The 20,494-nt window shown below is 45.3% G+C and overlaps 1 pseudogene across 2 annotated transcripts in view; it reads left to right on the top strand.

Annotated features, from left to right (window-relative positions):
- Positions 1–20,494, top strand: part of LOC145541219 (14-3-3 protein theta pseudogene) — a 47,094-nt pseudogene extending 26,600 nt beyond the window's left edge. Inside the window, exons 7-10 of one of the 2 annotated variants that reach the window (XR_014078881.1) lie at positions 6,328–6,452; positions 6,721–8,057; positions 8,594–8,737; positions 17,679–20,494. The product of XR_014078881.1 is annotated as a 14-3-3 protein theta pseudogene, transcript variant X2 (transcript). The remainder of the gene's footprint in view (positions 1–6,327; positions 6,453–6,720; positions 8,058–8,593; positions 8,738–17,678) is intronic. The other variant, XR_014078880.1, reaches the window with a different exon arrangement.

Genomic DNA, 20,494 nt, shown 5'->3' with positions numbered 1-20,494 from the left:
TCTTGATTCCAGATTGAGCTTCATCCAGCCCAGCATTTCACACGATGTACTCTGCATATAGTTAAATAAGCAGGGTGATAATGTATAGCCTTGACGTACTCTTTTCCCCTTTTGGAGCCAGTCCATTGTTCCATGTCTGGTTCTGTTGCTCTTTGACCTGCATACAGATTTCTCAGGAGGCAGTTCAGGTGGTCTGGGGTTCCCATCTCTTGAAGAATTTTCCACATTTTGTTGTGATCCGCACAGTCAAAGGCTTTGGCATAATCAATAAAGGAGATATTTTTCTGGAATTCTCTTGCTTTTTCTATGATCCAATGGATGTTGGCAATTTCATCTCTGGTCCCTCTGCCTCTCTAAATTGAGCTTGAACATCTGGAAGTTCATGGTTCACGTACTGTTGAAGCCTAGCTTGGAGAATTTTGAGTGTTACTTTGCTAGCATGTAAGATGAATGCAATTGTGCGGTAGTTTGAACATTCTTTGGCATTGCCCTTATTTGGGAATGGAATGAAAATTGACCTTTTCCAGTCCCGTGGCCACTGCTGAGTTTTCCAAATTTGCTCGCATATTGAGCGCAGCACTTTCAAAGCATCATGTTTTAGGATTTGAAATAGCTCAACTGGAATTCTATCACCTCCACTAGCTTTTTGTAGCAATGCTTCCTAAGGCCCACTTGACTTCTCGTTGCAGGATGTCTGGCTCTAGGTGAGTGATCACACCATCGTGGTTATCTGGGTCATGAAGATCTTTTTTTGTATAATTCTTTTGTGTATTCTTGCCACCTCTTCTTAATATCTTCTGCTTCTGTGAAGTCCATACCATTTCTGTCCTTTATTGTGCCCATCTTTGCCTGACATGTTCCCTTGGTATCTCTAATATTCTTGAAGAAATCTCTAGTGTTTCCCATTCTATTGTTTTCTTCTATTTCTTTGCATTGATCCCTGAGGAAGGCTTTCTTATCTCTGCCCGGTCTTCTCTGGAACTGTGCATTCAAATGGGTATATCTTTCCTTTTCTTCTTTTCTTTTCACTTCTCTTCTTTTCACAGCTATTTGTAAGTCCTCCTCAGACAACCATTTTGCCTTTTTGCATTTCTTTTTCTTGGGGAAGGTCTTGATCGCTGTCTCCTGTACAATGTAACGAACCTCCATCCATAGTTCTTCAGGCACTCTGTCTATCAGATCTAATTCCTTGAATCTATTTCTCACTTCCACTGTAGAATCGTAAGGGCTTTGATTTAGGTCATACCTGAATGGTCTAATGGTTTTCCCTACTTTCTTCCATTTAAGTCTGAATTTGGCAATAAGGAGTTCATGATCAGAGCCACAGTCAGCTCCCGGTTTTGTTTTTTGCTGACTGTATAGAGCTTCTCCATCTTTTGCTGCAAAGAATATAATCAGTCTGATTTCGATGTTGACCATCTGGTGATGTCCATGTGTAGAGTCTTCTCTTGTGTTGTTGGAAAAGGGTATTTGCTATGACCAGTGCATTCTCTTGGCAAAAGTCTGTTAGCCTTTGCCCTGCTTCATTTTGTACTCCCAGGCCAATTTTGTCTGTTCCTCCAGGTATCTCTTGACTTCCTACTTTTGCATTCCAGTCCCCTATGATGAAAAGGACATCTTTTTTGGGTGTGAGTTCTAGAACATCTTGTAGATCATATCGCATTTACATTTTTTAGATTTTTTGGTTGTTTGTTTTTAGAGGTACGTTCTTTGTTGACAAGCTTGTGACAGACATAACAATATAGCAATATTTAACTTATAATAATCCTAGGCAGTATAAAAATTTTATGCTTAATGTTAATGACTCTTAGACATGTCGATATTAGAGTAGCAAAAAAAAATACTAGATATTTAATATTGACTATTTCCCAGTTCACATGAATCTAAAATTCATTTAGGTCAATTTTTTCTTGTATTTAGAACTGTTCGATTTGTAAGGGCTTCCTTTTCTTTAGATTATTTAAATAAGAACTCACTTACAACTTCAGCAATATTATCAAAAAACAGAAGACTCACACTGAGACATACATAAATTCACACAGACAGACAGACAGAGATCTTCTAGTTTTCCGCCTGAGATTTAAAATATCTCTTTGACCTCCTTTTTTTGGGGGGGGGGGCTTGAAGTTCTCATTTGCCCAAGGCTGAGATCTCAGGCAAAGTGGGCAGTGTTTTTCAAGGAAAGGGTTAACTTCAAGCTTTGCCCTAGGCAGGCTTTTTAATAAGCTAATTGTTCTTAATTGCATATGCAAAAGAACCAGCTTTACAATTTCCAAGAAAAAAAATTTTTTTAACCAATTTTCTCTGGTTCTATAGAATATCATGGCCATCCTAGGTCAGGTCATCTTTCCTTTCTGTAGTCATAGATCAGCGGATAGAAAGCTCGGGTTGTCTCGGTGGGGTGGATTTGCTCGCGGATGGATGTCACCTGGCGGCAGTAGCGAGGCCCGCGGGCCTCTCCTGGGAGCGGGCGTGTGGGCGGAGCACACCTGGCCGCGTCGGGGGCGGAGCGCGCCTCCTCCGAGCTCCTAGGCAGTGGGTCCCGGGTCTCAGGGGTCTCCATTGCGGCTGCGAACGCCCATTTCATGGGCTCCTGGGTCCGCATCGATCGGCATCCAGTGAGCGGAGCGGAGGGGTGCGGACCACAGGTAAGGGAACTGGGGCTCGGCGGCGCAGGGCGGAGCAGGGAACCACGTATTCCGCCCTCTCTGTTGGCACAGTCTCGGAGCCCCCTAACCTGGCGGTGGCAGAAAGGCCTCGCCAATGGGGTCAAGGCCTTTACCGCTTTACCCCGTTGCCTAAAGCTCAGACCCGCGCGGTTTTCCCAAGCAGCCTAGTGCCCGCAGCGAGGTCCCCAGGAAGTCCAAGCGATTTATCCTGCCTGGTGATTTCACCTGCTGGGACTCCACAACCCTTCCGCTGGCCGGTTGGCCCAGCCCTGCTTCCAGCAGTTTGCAGCCCAGCGGGCCCTTGACCACCTTCTGGGATGGGAAAGGAAGGGTCCACGAATTGCACCGTAGAAACTTAGTAGGGTGCGTGGATTTAAAAACCTGGCGGCCACCCAGGCGGAAAAGAAGGGAGGAGGGCACCTTGCCGCCCTTTCATGGTGGCATCTGTGGCTGTCCTGCTGAGAGGGGGCCTTTCCATGGGGACCCTGTGCAGTAAGTGCAGTGTTTTGGAACTGAATAATTAGAACGTGTAAAATTTTTAAATTATGTGGTGCTTTAATTAAAAAAAAAAAAGCTCCAAGTTTTTTGCAAATTGAGGTCTAAAAATTGAAGGCCTATTTTCTTTCCACTGTGGCATCCTATGAAGAAATGTGCGTGTTTTTAAGAAAAGAGTCAGAAAAGTGAGGGAAACAGAAAACCCAGAGGTGCCCCTGTAGTTTGGTGAAGGCCTTAGGAGGTCACTCGTAAATGCTGCTGGCTGGCGGGAGGCAGTCTCTTCCCGTGGCTGATGGGCACAGAGCTCTTCAGGCTTGTCCTTCGCATGGATGTTATTGTTTGTGGAAATCCAGCTCGGAGCCATCTCCTGATGTGTAAGAATTTCCCAGACTAGACCCCTAGGCAAATCCCACAGGGCCAGGGACTCCTTCCTTCAATGTATTTGTCTGTTTGACTGAAAAGCAGCAATGCCACATTTTTCTTTTAATCTGGTCTATCATCCCGGGCTTGGAGTAATATTTCCCATCCCTCTCAATAGGCTTGGGTTCCAGGGGTGAATTATAGTCAGTTGTCCATGATTTTACAGGTGAGGAAACTGAGACCCAGAGAGGGCGGAGGACTGTCCAAGGGAGAATGGGATATCCTTCCAGGAACCCTGGCTCCTGTGTTTTTAATGAGCTTCCTACCCAGCATGGTCATTAATTGGCAAGTGTTGACATTGAGAATAAACTATTGGTGGAAGTGTAAAAGGCTTTTTTAAAGAATGTGCCTACCAGCTGTGCATCTTATGGAGTATTTTCATTATACTCCCCAACCCTTGGAACGTGCTGGGCACAGGGCAGATGCTTCATCATTTTTATTGAATAAGTTCAATTTCACACATTTATATCCATAGTGTCAGCAACACTATGAGGTATATTAGAACAGTGATCGTCACAGTTGGTGCTTCACAGATCAGTAAAGAAAGAAAACATTTTCTTAAAGACTGTAACAGAATTGCTAAGTTTTAAGTTTATCCCACAAGGATATTAAAAAAAAAAATGAAACAAATCTCTCCGATCATCACCAAGGCTATCGGAGGTCTGTTGAGGACCCCGTGCAAGGGAGGTTCTACCTCTTGGGACACCCCTGCTTCAGCATCTCCCTAAGCCAGCAGCCTGGGACAGCTGAGTACACTTGAAGTTCCTTCCTTGACCTCGGGAGTTTTTCTGGAAGACGATTTTTTGACAGACAGGGTGGGGGAGGGTTTTGGGATGTTTCAAGTGCCATCCGTTTCCCGTGCGCTCTATTTCTATTTCTGTTCCCTGGAGGCTCAGTTGGTAAAGAGTCTGCCTGCAATGCGGAGACCCGGGTTCAATCCCTGGGTCGGGAAGATCTCCTGAAGAAGGAAATGACAGCCCACTCCAGTATTCTTGGCTGAAGAATTCAATGGACTGAGGAGTCTTGTGGGCTACAGTCCATAGGGTCACAAAGGGTTGGACACGGCTGAGTGACCAAACACTTATTTCTATTATTATTTCATCAGCTCCACCTCAGATCATCAGGCATTAGATCCTAGAGGTTGGGGGCCCCTGCTTTAGTTCCCTCTTTCGTCTTCTACGTAGCTCCAGCCTGCTTCCTCCTCCTCTTCCATCTGCAGAACTACCTGCTGGGCTTCTCTGAATGTGACTCAGAGTCTCCTTCCCTCACTTCCTTTTCTCTGAGTCCCTTCTCCTAACTGGGTTTCCCTGATCTCCATTTAGGCACTTTTGCCCCAGGTGGTGCTAGTGGTAAAGAACCTACCTGCCAATGCAGGAATTGGATCCCTGGGTTGGGAAGATCCCCTGGGGGAGAGCACAACGCACTCCAGGATCCTTGCCTGGAAAATTCCCATGGGCAGAGGAGCCTGGTGGGCTCTGACAGTCAGACGTGACTGAAGCGACTTAGCACAGCACCCCGGAGGCCCTTTGAACTGCAGACTCCTGTGATAGTTTTGGCTCCTTGGAGTCCCTTGTCATTCCATGTGTATGGAAGGACAGCCTGATATCTTTTAAGTTTTTAACTATTATGAATAGAGCTCTCATGCGTTACTTGATGCTAGTTTTTATTTCCCAGTTTTGCAAAGCGGTTGTCTAAATACAAGAGATACACTTCTTGGATCCTGAGGTGAGACTGTTTGGATTTGGAGAAAAGTGCCACTGCCTTCCAAAGTTGACTGCACCTGCCTTCCCCCAGCGTCTTGAGGGTGCTCTTGCGTGCTTATTCACTGTCTGTCTTCTTTGGCCGGGTGTGTATTCAGTCTTTACCAAATTTTAGAGGTCGTTTGGTCTAATTTGAGTCAGATCCTTTTTCAGATACGTGTTTTGGAAATGGCACTAGTGGTGAAGAACCCATTTGCAAATACAGGAGACATGGGAGATGCGGGTTTGACCCCTTGGCTGGGAGGATCCCCTGGAGGAGGGTGTGGCAACCCACTCCAGTATTCTTGCCTGGAGAACCCCATAGACGGAGGAGCCTGGCAGGTTACAGTCCATAGGGTCACAGAGTCAGACATGACTGAAGTAACTGAGCATACATACAGGGTGTGCTCCGTCTGTTGGTTTTCTCAATAAGGTCTTCCATAGAGTAGAAATTTTTAATTTTATAAAGTCCACATTGTTTTTTCTTTTGTTGATAGACTTTTATTAAAAGTTATTTTTTGTTTTATTTTTCTTTTTGGCTGCACTGGGTCTTTGTTATGCCTGGGCCTTTTCTAGTTGTGGTCGTGGGGCTGCTCCTAGTTACGGTATGTGGGCTTCCCTTGGAAGTGGCCTCTCTTGCTGTGGAGCATGGGCTTCTAGGCTCTTGGGCTCAGTAGAAAATATTTTAAAAATAGTTTTCCCTGATGCATGAGTATAGGATATTTTTCTTTTCTGTTTTCAATTTCTTTATCAATGCCCTATAGTTGTCTGATTATAGGTCTTTTATGTCTCTTGTTAAATTTATTCCTAGATAGTTTTTTTTTTCTTGAATTGTGAATGGGATTGTTTTATTATGCTTTGTGATGGTTTGTTATTCTTGTATAGAAACAAAATTGATCTGTGTGTATTCCATTTTTTTTTGCTGAATTTATCTTTTAACATATTTTTTGAAATAATGTAAAAGATTGTGAAGCTAAAATCTCACTGCTTCTCCTGCAATCCAGATCATCCACAGGACCCACGACTTAGTGGCTACTAACATCCTTTTCCCACGATGCCTCTTAATACTAATACCATGTGGACTCCTACAAGGGAAATAAGTGTCACAACTTTGGTTGAACTTGGTCTGGTAAGTCTTGGCCTCTATAACAAAGTCTGATGCCTGTCTTACCTGAGTTCTTGAATGGTATTGTCATGGTTGTTTTGAAAAGTAACTCACTTTCCACTAATTTAAAATGTACAGAAAGCTTTTAATAATGGCAAATAGTACTCATATTTGCAAATTCACACAAAATGTTCAGTGTGTTTTACCCCAAACAGTGACACTCTCCTGAGGCACCAACACCTAGCCCCCCCATGAGGCAAGCATGAATTCTGTGTTATGGCTTAATACACAGGCCCGCTTCCACCATCACCTGCTGCCCCAACTGTGTGAAGATACCTTTTCCATCCTGATGCAGTTTTCTTTTCCGGGAACCATTACTGCGTTTTCCCCTCATTTGGACAGCCTTGATGGATTTAAAGCAGGTCAGATGAACATGGGATCTGGGTGGCCTTTTCTGGTATGGCTTTTCTCACCAAGGACGTTTTTAGTATTCATTTATGTTGTAACAATTATGACCACTACACTTTTTTCTCATTGTCATTAAAAATACAAAACGTGGCACTAACCATTTAATTCATCTTAAGTATGCAGTTTTGTGATGTTAATTACTTTCACATAGTTGCACAAATAAGTTAAATAATGTGTATACAGCATGTGTGAATGGGAGATACTCATATATATGTATGAAGTGAAGTGAAGTTGCTTAGTCATGTCCGACTCTTTGCGACCCCATGGACTGTATACACACACACACAGACACACACCACAGCCACACACATGCACATCTTTATCCATTCATCAGTTGTTGGACAGGTAGGTTGCTTTCACATCTTTGCTGTTGTGAATAGTGCTGCTATGAACATAGTGATGAATGTGTCTTTTCGAATTATAGCTTTGTCTGGATATGTGCCCAGGAGTGGGATTACTAATTCATATGCCAACTTTTTAGTTTTTTGAGGATCCTCCATACTGTTTTCCACAGTGGCTGCATCAGTTCCCACCAACAGTAGGAGATTTCATTTTCTCCACCCCCTCACCAGCATTTGTTATTTGCAGACATTTTATCGATGCCATTCTGATGACTATGAGGTGATACCTCATTGTGGTTTTCATTTGCGTTGCTTTAATAATTAGCATGTGAAGTGTCTTTTTATGTGCCTGTTGATCATCTGTATGTCTTCTCTGGAGAAATGTCTATTTGGACCTGCCCATTTTTAAATTTTTTTTTTGAGATGCATGTGCTGTTTGTGTATTTTGGAAATTAGACCTTTTTGGTGGCATCATTTGCAAATATTTTTCCCCAACAATTAGTACAGGTGTTGGGACAACCAGATCCCACATGCAAAAGAACAAAGTTGGACCCCTACTTCCCTCACTATACAAAATCGACTCAAATGGATCAAAGGCCTAGGTGTAAGAACCAAAATTATACACCCCATAGAAGAAAACATGAGAGAAAAACTTCACGACTTTGGATTTGGCCATGATTTCTTAGATCACAAACAACAAAAGACAAAAGAGATGAATTAGACTTCTTCAAAACAAAAGCTGTTGTGCACAAAAGGAGTAAGAAAAAGATCCACCATCCAAAATGGCACAAGATGTTTGCAGATCATGCACCTGATAAAGGTCTGTAGCCTACAAGCCGAGACCCTGCTGGCCCAGTGGGGTGCCCGTGGGGCCCCTCCCATCCCAGGTGATAAAGGGGTTTCAGGCCCACAACACCCTTGGGCTGGACACTGGTCATCCTCAGCACCCTCAAGGAGTGTGTTGTGGATGGTTTTGAGCACAGTTCCTTCTCATCGCTGCCCTCAAAGACTGGAGGCTTCAACATGTCTCCAGAAGAACACAGAATCTTTGCAAGTCTTTGAGAACCAAGGGATCATCCTTCACTTTGTTGAAAAGTGCATCTTACTTCATAGCAGGGACCTTTTCCAATGTGGCTCCCGTGGTCTCCCAGCTTCTTCATTTCTCTGAAAGTGGCCAGGGCAGTTTGGGTGTCTCCAGTCCCCACACCAGGTGACAAGGCCAAGGGGCCAGGTCCTGGTGGTCCTTACTTTCACTGATACTAACTTAGACTCACAGGTTGAGATTCAACATGGATGCCCCAGCTTCTCCATCAAGAATTCTCATCTCCTCACCTTCTCTTTTCCTCTGCTTTTCAGTTTCAGATTTACCTGACATCACCACTCACAGTTCCTGAAGAGCCCAGAGATTTCTCCTGAAGGAAAGGTTCTGAAAGATTCAGAGGGATAAATAAAGAATGCAGATGATTCCTACCTCATGCTGATGCCTAGAGGGTGATGAGAGTGAGTGTTTTCTCATGAGAATTGCAAAATCCTCCAAGTAATAGATCATTGAGGGCATCCTTTGTCTTCCTGCTCATTCTAATAATGTTGTTCTGAATTTTAATTCAGTAAAAATTTATCTTATAAATATGCCAAGGGGGAGATCCATTTAAAAATGTTACTGAAGTAACTCCAAGGTTTTTACAACAAATAGGGACACAGAACCTGAGGTCAGACACTGGCTGAGAGATTCCCACCCTGAGCCACTGTCCCTTGGAGGGTGGAATGGCTATGAGCATCCTCCGGTAGGTAAGCCTCCTCAGGCACATCCTATGTGGGACCACCGCATCACAGAATCTTAGATTGGCCAATGGCAGGCAGCTGGCGAGAGATGAGGAAAACAGAAAGCTGCCCAGCAGCCTGGGACAACTCCTGGGCAAGGACTTAGTAAGGGTCAGCGTCAGGCTGTTAGTTAGAGCCAGCATCAGGGCCTTAGAGACAGTGTCAGGACCTTGGAGATAACTTGATGGCCTTAGCAAGAGTCAGCTAAGGCTGTTCATTAGGGACACTTCAGAGACTTTATTAGGGACATATTCAGGGCCTTGGTTATGGGCAGATTCAGAGGGAAATTTAGTGACAGCATAGACTATAAGGGACAGCATCAAGGCCTAAGCTAGGGACAGTGTCAAGGCTTCAGGTAAGGTTGTTCCTTAGCGATATCTCAGGGCTTTCAATAGGACCAGCGTCAGGGCTGTAGTTAGAACCAGTGTCAGGGCATTAGTTAGTGACAAAATCAGGGTGTTACTTAGGGAAAAAGTCAGGTCATCATTATTGACAGTGTCAGGGCCTTTGTGAGGAGGAGGTTCTTAACCTTATGAAGGAACAGGATCAGAGAAACAGGACCATTTTCAAGTCATGAGTTAGGGCCACAAGTAGGGTGTTATATAGGGAAAGAGTTAGGTTATTAATAACAGTGTCTGGGCCTTAGGTAGAGTCCTCATCAAGACCTTAGTTAGGAAGAGCTTCAGTTCAGTTCAGTCGCTCAGTCGTGTCCAACATTTTGTGACCCCATGGACTGCAGCAGGCCAGGCTTCCCTGTCCATCACCAACTCCCAGAGCTTGCTCAAATTCATGTCCGAGTCAGTGATGCCATCCAGCCATCTCACCCTCTATCATCCCCTTCTCCTGCCTTCAATCTTTCCCAGAATCAGAGTCTTTTCAAATAAGTCAGTTCTTTCCAACAGGTGGCCAAAGTATTGGAGCTTCAGCTTCAGCATCTGTCCTTCCAATCGGGACTGATTTCCTTTAGGATGGACTCGTTGGATCTCCTTGCAGTCCGAGGGACTCTCAAGAGTCTTCTCCAACACCACAGTTCAAAAGCATCAATTTTTCAGTGCTCAGTTTTCTTTATAGTCCAACTCTCACATCCATACATGATTACTGGAAAAACCATAGCTTTGACTAGATGGACCTTGGTCAGCAAAGTAATGTCTCTGCTTTTTAACATGCTGTCTAGTTTGGTCATAGCTTTTCTTCCAAGGAGCAAGCATCTTTGAATTTCATGGCTGCAGTCACCATCTGCAGTGATTTTGGAGCCCAAGAAAATAAAGTCTCTCACTGTTTCAATTGTTTCCCCATCTATTTGCCATGAAGTGATGGGACCAGATGCCATGATCTTATTTTTCTGAATGTTGAGTTTTAAGCCAACTTTTTCACTCTCCTCTTTCACATTCATCAAGAGGCTCTTTAGTTCTTGTTTGCTTTCTGCTATAAGGCTGGTGTTGTTGTGTATCTGAGGTTATTGTTACTTCTTCTGGCAGTCTTGATTCCAGCTTGTTCTTCATCCAGCCTGGCATTTCCCATGATGTACTCTGCATAGAAGTTAAATAAGCCAGGTGATGATATACAGCCTTGACATATTCCTTTCCTGATTTGGAACCAGTCTGTTGTTCCATGTCCAGTTCTAACTGTTGATTCTTGACCTGCTTACAGATTTCTCAGGAGGCAGGTCACGTGGTCTGGTATTCCCATCTGTTTAAGAATTTTCCACAGTTTGTTGTGATCCACACAGTCAAAGACTTTGGTGTAGTCAATAAAGCAGAAGTCGATATTTTTCTGGAACTCTCTTGCTTTTTTGATGATCCAATAGATGTTGGCAATTTGACCTCTGGTTCCCTACCTTTTCCAAATTCCGCTTGAACATCTGGACATTCATGGTTCACGTACTGTTGAAGCATGGCCTAGAGAATTTTGAGCATTACTTTGCTAGCATGTGAGATGAGTGCAATTGTGATAGAATTCCACTTGAGCTATTTCAAATCCTAAAAGATGATGCTGTGAAAGTGCTACACTCAATTTGTCAGCAAATTTGGAAAACTCAACAGTGACCACAGGACTGGAAAATGTCAGTTTTCATTCCAATCACAGAGAAAGGCAATGCCAAAGAATGCTCAAACTACCGCAAAGAGTCGGACAGGACTGAGCAACTGAACTGATCTGAACTTGAACATTCTTTGGCATTTCCTAGTCCTGTGGTCACTGCTGACCTGAATGTCTAGTGGTTTTCCCTACTTTCTTAAATTTAAGTCTGAATTTGGTAATAAGGAGTTGATGATCTGAGCCACAGTCTTGTTTTGCTGACTGTATAGTGCTTCTCCATCTTTGGCTGCAAAGTATATAATCAATCTGATTTCAGTATTAACCATAGAGTCTTCTCTTGTGTTGTTGGAAGAGGGTGTTTGCTATGACCAGTGTGTTTTCTTGGCAAAACTCGGTTGGCAGGGCAAAGGATAACAGGAAGAGCATCAGGGACTCAGATTCAGCAGCAGGACATTAGTTAGGGCCAGCAACAGGGACTTACTTAGGGACGTTGTTAGGACCTCAGAGATAACTTTATGGCCTGAGTAAGAGATAGTTCAGGCTGTTAGTTAGATGCACTTCAGTGACTTTCTTAGGGACATAGTCAGGGCCTTAGTAATAGGATCGGGGTGTTATTTTGTGACAGCTTAGGCTATAAGGGGCAGTATCATGGCCTCAATTAGGGGCAGTGTCAGAGTTAGGGACAGGCTTAGGGCCTTCATAAAGTATAGTTCAGGCCTTAGCTAGGGACAGTGTCTGGGGCTTAGTTAAAGACAGTTTCAAGGCTTCAGTTAGAGATAACTTGAGGGCCTTAAAGAAGTTCAGGCTGTTACTTAGCAGCATCTCAGGACCTTAATAGGGCTAGCATCAGGTTCATAGTTGTGACCAGTGTCAGGGTGTTAGTTAGGGACAGCATCAGAGACCTACTTCAGTACATATTCAGGGCCTTAGTTAAGGACAGGATCATGGCAAAAGTAGGGATATTGAAGGCTATTAGGGACACCATCAGGGCATTAGGATGAGTCTGAGGGTGTTATTTAGAGGCAAAATGAGGATGTTAGTTAGGGAAAGAGGCAGAAGATTGGTTACAGACAGTACCAGCCCCTCAGGTAGAGACTCCTTCAAGGCCTTAGTGCCTTGAAGTGAGGGAGAGCATCAGGGGTGCATCTTCAGTGCCTGAGAGAGGGAGCGCATCAGGCCGTCACTTAAATACAGCATTAAGGGCTTAATGAGGGAGAGCGTCAGGGCCTCAGAGAAAATTTGAAGACCTTAGTAAAAGACACTTTAGACCATTTGTCCCAGGGATATTGTCAGGGTGCTTGTTACAACCAGCATCAGGGCCTTAGTTAGGGGGAGAGTTAAGAGGACAGTTTGGGAAAGCTCAGGCCGTCATGGACAGCTCAGGGCCATAGTTAGTGTAGGGCCAGGGCCTGGTAGTGAAATCGAGCAGGACCCTGTGGGGCTCCTGGGCCCAGAAGCCTTTCCCATGTCCCCTGTTTCTTTGTTGGGAATAGACTCCCGGCTCCATGACCTACCCTGAGCTCCAAAGGGCAGATTGGAAGAGGTGCTAATCAGGGGAGGGAGGGGATGCAGAGAAAAGCAAAGAGTACTCAAGAAAGCATATTTTGTCTTGGGTCAGGGTGCTGTTTCTGTCAAAAGGGATACACATAAAAATATCTCTAAAATTTTTACCCAACTAAACATCCTCTCAGGACAGAGAGGCCTGGCGTGCTGCAGTTCATGGTGTCGCAAAGAGTCAGACATGACTGAGCGACTGAACTGAACTGAAACATCCTCTCCAGCAAAATGGAAAATTGTAGCATTCTTCATTCCAGAGAAGCTCACCAAGAGACCACCTGAGGTCAGGTGAAGGGAGTTCAGGCCCTGTACACACCCTAATCCTTACAACAACTCTGCCCTTTAACCATTGCTATAAAGTGAAAGTCACTCAGTCCGACTTTTTGTGATCCCATGGACTATACAATCCATGGAATTCTCCAGACCAGAATAGTGGAGTGTGTAGCCATTCCCTTCTTCAGGGCATCTTCCCAACCCAGAGATCAAATCCAGGTCTCCCGCATTGTAGGTGGATTCTGCACCAGCCGAGCCACCAGGGAAGCCCAAGAATAATAAAGTGGGTAGCCTATCCCTTCTCCAGGGAGTCTTCCCAACCCAAGAATTGAACCGGGGTCTCCTGCGTTACACGCAGATTATTCACCAGCTGAGCTACCAGGGAAGCCCATAGCTATAAAACTCCTCAGCAAATTCTCCTGCCTTGGGGCAGTTCTTGAGGGCATGAGTTTTCTGTGTCCCTCTTTGCTAGCAAAGCAGTATAGCTATGCTTTTCTGCTTCACCTGAAACTCTATCTCTGAGATTCGGTTTAGCACAGGTGTACAGAGGTGGTGTTTTGGGATCAGATTTGGTGCTCACTGTCGGGCTGACTTGGGGATGGCCCCTGTGGGTCCTCTGACTTGATCAGATGCTCCAAGATTTTCTCCATGCCAGCCTCTTTCAAGAGTGGAAGGTTGGAGAATTCCATTAGAGGGCAGATCACCTGGCATTCTTGACTGGAAAGGCCGAGACCGAGTCATACCCCATCTGGCAATTAGAACTCCAGGGCAGGAGCAGACAGCGAAGAGGGGCTGCCCTAGCCGCTGCCAAGACCAACTCTGCCTTGAGGACAATCCTCTCTTTATCCTGTCTGGACTGTTCCAAATGTCCTACTCCAAGGAATTACTCTGGGAAACTAGGAAAGTCGCACTTGGGATGTTTCAAGAACTCAGACTGTGTGATAACTCGCTGGCATGCACTCTGTGTTTCTGTAGATGTAGGATAATCTTGGTTCCCGTTTTGGTGGTTGTTCATTCCAGGAAATCTCATCTGGAAGGTGCTTCTGAGTTCCTTTGCTTTGAAGTGATCTGTATTTGTGTTTGAAATAACTTCACTCTGTTTATGTAGGTATTGTATGGCATATTTGAATAGTTCTTTTAGAGTCAGGCCCAAGTGAGGACCAGAGACAGGGTTGAAAGTGTAGTCAGGTCCAGAGTAAGGGCATAGCGAGGACCAGAGTCAGGTCGTAGTGAGGTCCAGAGACATGAAATAGTGAGGACCAGAAGTGGGCCGGTGAGAGGACTATTGGCAGGCGACGAGAGGGGACCAGCGGCGGGCCGTCGAGAAAAACTGGCGACCCGATTCTGGCCGATGAGAGGACCTGGGGGGGACCCACGGAGAGAACCTGGGCGCGGGGTGGGGGTGGTCCGCAGAGAGGACCCTGAGGGGAGCAGTCAAGCGGACCTGGGGTGGGGAGTCGTAAGTGGACGAGTGGCGGCGCACGGGGTCTGCGGAGAGGACCTTAAGGGGGCCGTCAAAAGGGCATAGAGAGAGGAAAGAAGTCAGGGCCGGTCACAGGCAGCGTCAGGTCCTAGAGAGAAAAGACGTCAGCGAGCAGTGAGAGGCCGTGTCAGTCCTAGAGAGGAAAAGACGTCAGGGATCAGTGAGAGGCAGCGTCACGTCCTAGAGAGAAAGACCGCAGGGATCAGTGAGAGGCAGCGTCGGGTCCTAGAGGGGGCGACCTCAGGGTCAGCGAGAGGCGGTGACAGCTCCTAGAGAGGACGACCTCAGGGATCAGTGAGAGGCGGCGTCTGGTCCTAGAGAGGAAAGACGTCACGGAGCGGTGAGAGGCGGCGTCCGATCCTAGAGAGGACGACCTCAGGGATCAGTGAGAGGCGGCGTCTGGTCCTAGAGAGGAAAGACGTCACGGAGCCGTGAGAGCGGCGTCACGTCCTAGAGAGGAAAGACGTCACGGAGCAGTGAGAGGCGGCGTCAGATCCTAGAGAGGAAAGACCTCAGGGATCAGTGAGAGGCGGCATCCTGTCCTAGAGAGGAAAGGCGTCACGGACCAGTGAGAGGTGGCGTCAGGTCCTAGAGAGGAAAGACGTCAGGGATCACTGAGAGGCGGCGTCAGGTCCTAGAGAGGAAAGACGTCAGGGATCAGTGAGTGGCGGCATTTGGTCCTAGAGAAGACGACCTCAGGGATCAGTGAGAGGCGGCGTCCAGTCCTAGAGAGGACGACCTCAGAGATCAGTGAGAGGCGGCGTCCGGTCCTAGAGAGGACGACCTCGGAGATCAGTGAGAGGCGGCGTCCGGTCCTAGAGACGAAACACGTCGCAGAAAGACGTCATGGATCATTGAGAGACGGCTTCAGGTCCTAGAGAGGAAAGGCGTCACGGACCAGTGAGAGGTGGCGTGAGCACCTAGAAAGGAAAAACGTCAGGGAGCAGTGAGAGGTGGCGTCCGGTCCTAGAGAGGAAAGACGTCACGGACCAGTGACAAGTGGCGTGACGTCCTAGAGAGGAAAGACGTCAGGGATCAGTGAGAGGTGGCGTCATGTCTTGGAGAGGACGACCTCAGGGATCAGTGAGACCACCCCCCCCCCCAATCAGGTCCTAGAGAGGACGACCTCAGAGACCAGTGAGAGGCGGTGTCAGGTCCTAGAGAGGAAACACGTCACGGACCAGTGAGAAGTGGCGTGACGTCCTAGAGAGGACGACCTCAGGGATCAGTGAGAGAACCGCCCCCTCCTCAATCAGGTCCTAGAGAGGACGACCTCAGGAATCAGTGAGAGGTGGCGTCCGGTCCTAGAGACGAGAGACGTCACGTCCTAGAAGGGAAGCACGTCGCAGAAAGACGCCATGGATCATTGAGAGACGGCGTCAGGTCCTAGAGAGGAAAGGCATCACGGACCAGTGAGAAGTGGCGTGAGGTCCTAGAGAGGACGACCTCAGTGATCAGTGAGAGGCGGCGTCCGGTCCTAGAGAGGAAAGACGTCACGGAGCTGTGAGAGGCGGCGTCAAGTCCTAGAGAGGAAAGGCCTCGCAGAAAGACGTCATGGATCATTGAGAGACGGCATCCGGTCCTAGAGAGGAAAGGCGTCACGGAGCCGTGAGAGGTGGCGTGACGTCCTAGAGAGGACGGCCTCAGGGATCAGTGAGAGGCGGAGTCAGGTTCTAGACAGGAAAGACGTCCCCGACCAGTGAGAGGCGGCCTCACGTCCTAGAGAGGAAAGTGTGGGTCACGACCTGGGGACTGAACAACAAAGAGATACTCATAAACAAAACTCTTAAGGTTGCTATTGCAGGGAATGGCCACAAGGCGGCAGGATTCTTTCATGCCCTGTTGTGATTCCTTGGAAATGAAAGCTTTCGAGTTTTAACTCAGGACTGTAATTTAATACGGAACGTACCTGAAGAAACACCCAAAAGCCTGTGGGTTCTTCCTGAACATTCTTATTTATTTGTTTTAATTGTTTTATTTATTGGCCATGCGATGCGGCTTGTGGGATCTTTAGTTCCCCACCGAAGAATCGAACCTTCGCCCTCTGCATTGGAAGCACAGAATCTTAACCAGTAAACTGCAAGGAAGTCCCCCTGGGCATTCTTTTTTTAAATGAACCTTTATTTTATATTGTAGTAACACTGATATACTATGTGTTGTTGGTGGCAGGTGAACCGAGTGTATTTTCTATTTTGTTGTTCAGTCGCCAAGTCATGTCTGACTCTTTTTGTAGGAGTGTTCCCTTTTCGCCAGACCCTGTTACACTGGTAAAACATCTATTTGTGTGTACATAAGTGTACATAATTATAAATGTCTAGGCACATAGATATATAAATTTCTATGTGCATAGATATATAGATATATAAATACCTTGATACACAGAGACATAAATATCTATATACATAGACATATAAATATCTATGTACATATAGACATAAATCTCTATGTACATGCAGATATAAATTATTATAGATACATATAGATATTTATATACATAGACATATAAATATCTATATACATGGAAGATGGTTACACAGTGGAAAATGCAAGAGACAACCTTATAGACAAAATAAGTGATACAGATAGTGGCATTTATAAGAGCATCCTAGGAGAGAGAAACATAAACAATTTCAAACAAAGAGAACAAAGATTCCTGTAACTAGTTTTAATCTGGTGGCAATAAACCAAGTCCACAGGGGAGTCAGTAGATGATGGCAAATTCTGGAAGGGTCAGATAGTGAAAACAAGTTCAATGTGTCATCTTTGTTTACAAAGTATACCTCATCAATTTATGGATTCATACCTGTTGATACCTCCTTAAGTATGTATCATGCTATATATATCCTCACATGCCCACATCCAAACTGTTTCATCTCAAATCACTTCAAGCATAATTCCAACTTATTGCAACTCTAGTTAGTCAATTGTTGCAATTTCACAAAAAAGGCACATTGTGATTCTTTCGTATAGACCAGTAAAGGCTAGGATTTCTGTCTAATGTTTTTTTAGAGGCCCTAGGAATCATTGAAAATTTCAACTCTTCTCCCTGCTTCACCTTGTTCTGATTCAATTGACATGGGAAAAGCTATGGAAAGAGTGTTTAATATAATCTGAACTCACCAGGTATCTATTATTTGGTATACATGAAGATCTGAGTAGACTTGGATGGATAAAAAAAAAATATTGTGAATGTAGAACTTAATTAGAAATTGCGGGAGTCATTTGACCAGAGAACAATCACAATGGATCAACTTTATCTCCCACACCCAGGAGGACAAGTTTATCTTGGTAATAACATCAGCAACTGAGGAGTTAAAGTGTTATCACTGTGAAGAATGATTATGAAAAGAAATCTATGCAATATTTAGAACACAACTTTCCAAGAGGCTTTAAATTTCAGGTAACTGTTTTATTATTTGACATCTTGAGTGGATTACAGACTCTGTGTAAGTTTTACAGACTGTTCAAAGTAACATTCTATTCCATCTTGGAATGAATACATCACCTTTTGATTCAGGCCCTTGTGACACACTTAATCAGACTCAGAGACAATCTATGTTGGAGAGTGCTCTCCAATTTGTGTATACCAGCTGCAGATCTGACAAGAAACAGTTACTCTCACGTGGTTGTTGCTGTTCAGTTGCTAAGCTGTGTCTGACTCTTTGTCACCCCATGGACTGCAGCACGCCAGGAATCCCTGTCCTTCACCATCTCCTGGAGATTGCTCAAACTGCTGTCCATTGAATTGGTGATGCCATCCAACCATCTCTTCCTCTGTCATCCCCTTCTCCATTTGCCTTCAGTCTTTCCCAGCATCATGGTCTTTTCCAGTGGGTCAGCTCTGCACATCAGGTGGCCAAAGGATGGGAGCTTTGGTTTCAGCATCAGTCCTTCCTATGAATATTCAGGACTGATTTCCTTTAGGATGGACTTGTTTGATCTCCTTGCAGTTCAAGGGACTCTCAAGAGTCTTCTCCAGCACCACAGTTCGAAAGCATCAGTTCTTCGGTGCTCTGCCTTCTTTGTGGTCCAACTCTCACATCCATACATGACTCCTGCAAAACCCAGCAGCTTTTACTCTCACATATGGGACATCAAATTTGCTTTCACATATTGCCTTCTATGTTTAGACTCTCGGTTCATACTTCATGTAACCATGTAGTGTTGTATTTAAATCCAATTTGAAACAAAGCTTTAAGAATGTTTTGCCTAGGGACTCGCGCCGCGGCCGCGGAGACGTGAAGGCCTCCTCGCCGCGCCCCCCCTCCCCCCGCCAGCCCCCCGGGTCCGCGCTCGACCTCGCAGTCCGCTCCCCCGGCCCCCATGGAGAAGACGGAGCTGATCCAGAAGGCCAAGCTGGCCGAGCAGGCCGAGCGCTACGACGACATGGCCACCTGCATGAAGGCCGTGACGGAGCAGGGCGCCGAGCTGTCCAACGAGGAGCGCAACCTGCTGTCGGTGGCCTACAAGAACGTGGTCGGGGGCCGCCGGTCCGCCTGGAGGGTCATCTCTAGCATCGAGCAGAAGACCGACACCTCGGACAAGAAGTTGCAGCTGATCAAGGACTACCGGGAGAAAGTGGAGTCCGAGCTGAGGTCCATCTGCACCACGGTCCTGGAATTGTTGGATAAGTATTTAATAGCCAATGCAACTAATCCGGAGAGTAAGGTCTTCTATCTGAAAATGAAGGGAGATTACTTCCGGTACCTTGCTGAAGTTGCTTGTGGTGATGATCGGAAGCAAACGATAGATAATTCCCAAGGAGCGTACCAAGAGGCTTTCGATATAAGCAAGAAAGAGATGCAACCCACACACCCTATCCGGCTGGGGCTGGCTCTTAACTTTTCTGTGTTCTACTATGAGATCCTCAATAACCCAGAACTGGCCTGCACACTGGCTAAAACGGCTTTTGATGAGGCTATTGCAGAACTCGACACACTGAATGAAGACTCGTACAAAGACAGCACCCTCATCATGCAGCTGCTGAGAGACAACCTCACATTATGGACATCAGACAGTGCAGGAGACGAATGTGATGCGGCAGAAGGGGCAGAAAACTAAGTGCATACAGGGTGTCATCTTTCTTCCCCTTGAAACCTTTTTACTCATCTCCATTCCTTATTCCATTTGGATTTCCTATAGCAAAGAAGCCCATTCATGTGTATGGAATCAACTATAGTCTTTTCACACTGCAGCTTTGGGAAAACTCCATTCCTTGATTTGTGTTTGTCTTAGCCTTCCTGGGGTGCAGTTACTGCTGTAGAAAAGCATTAATAGCTTCATTTCATACAAACATAAGTAACTTCCAAACACTTATGTAGAGGACTAAAAATGTATCTGGTATTTAAGTAATCTGAACCAGTTCTGCAAGTGACTGTGTTTTGTATTACTGTGAAGATATGAAAATGTAGCTAATTACAATTAAAGAGTGTTCTACATAACTTCTTAATTTCTACATTCCCTCCCTTACTCTTCTTCAGAAATTTCCTTTCAGTAAGCAGCTTTTCCATCTTCTTAATGTATTCCTTTTTAGTAGGAATCCAGAAGTATTAGATTGAATGGAAAAGCATTTGACATTTTGGGGCTGGGGGATCACAGATTAAAATGCCTCCTGTATCATATGTGATGGAGGTCTTATGTATCTGTGACAACAGGGAGTTTCCTTATTCACTCTTCATTTGCTGCTGTTTAAGTTGACAACTTCCCTTCCCAATAAAAACTCACTTACACCTCCTGCCTTTGTAGTTCTGGTATTCACTTTACTACGTAATAGAAGTAGCATGTTGCTGCCAGAATACAAGCATTGCTTTTGGCAAATTAAAGTGCGTGTCATTTCTTAATACACTAGAAAGGGGGAAAAAAAGCACACAGTCCAGTCTAAAACATTAGTACTTTTCCATGCAGATTTGTGCACATGTGAGAGGGTGTCCAGTTTGTCTAGTGATTGTTATTTAGAGAGTTGGACCACTATTGTATGTTGCTAATCATTGACTGTAGTCCCAAAAAAGCCTTGTGAAAATGTTATGCCCTATGTAACAGCAGAGTAACATAAAATAAAATTACATTTTATAAACCAAAAAAAAAAA

The sequence above is a fragment of the Giraffa tippelskirchi genome, chromosome 1, assembly GCF_054371585.1.
Source record: "Giraffa tippelskirchi isolate mGirTip1 chromosome 1, T2T-mGirTip1v1.2.pri, whole genome shotgun sequence".
NCBI lineage: Eukaryota > Metazoa > Chordata > Mammalia > Artiodactyla > Giraffidae > Giraffa > Giraffa tippelskirchi.
This window is presented reverse-complemented; position numbering and strand designations above follow the sequence as displayed.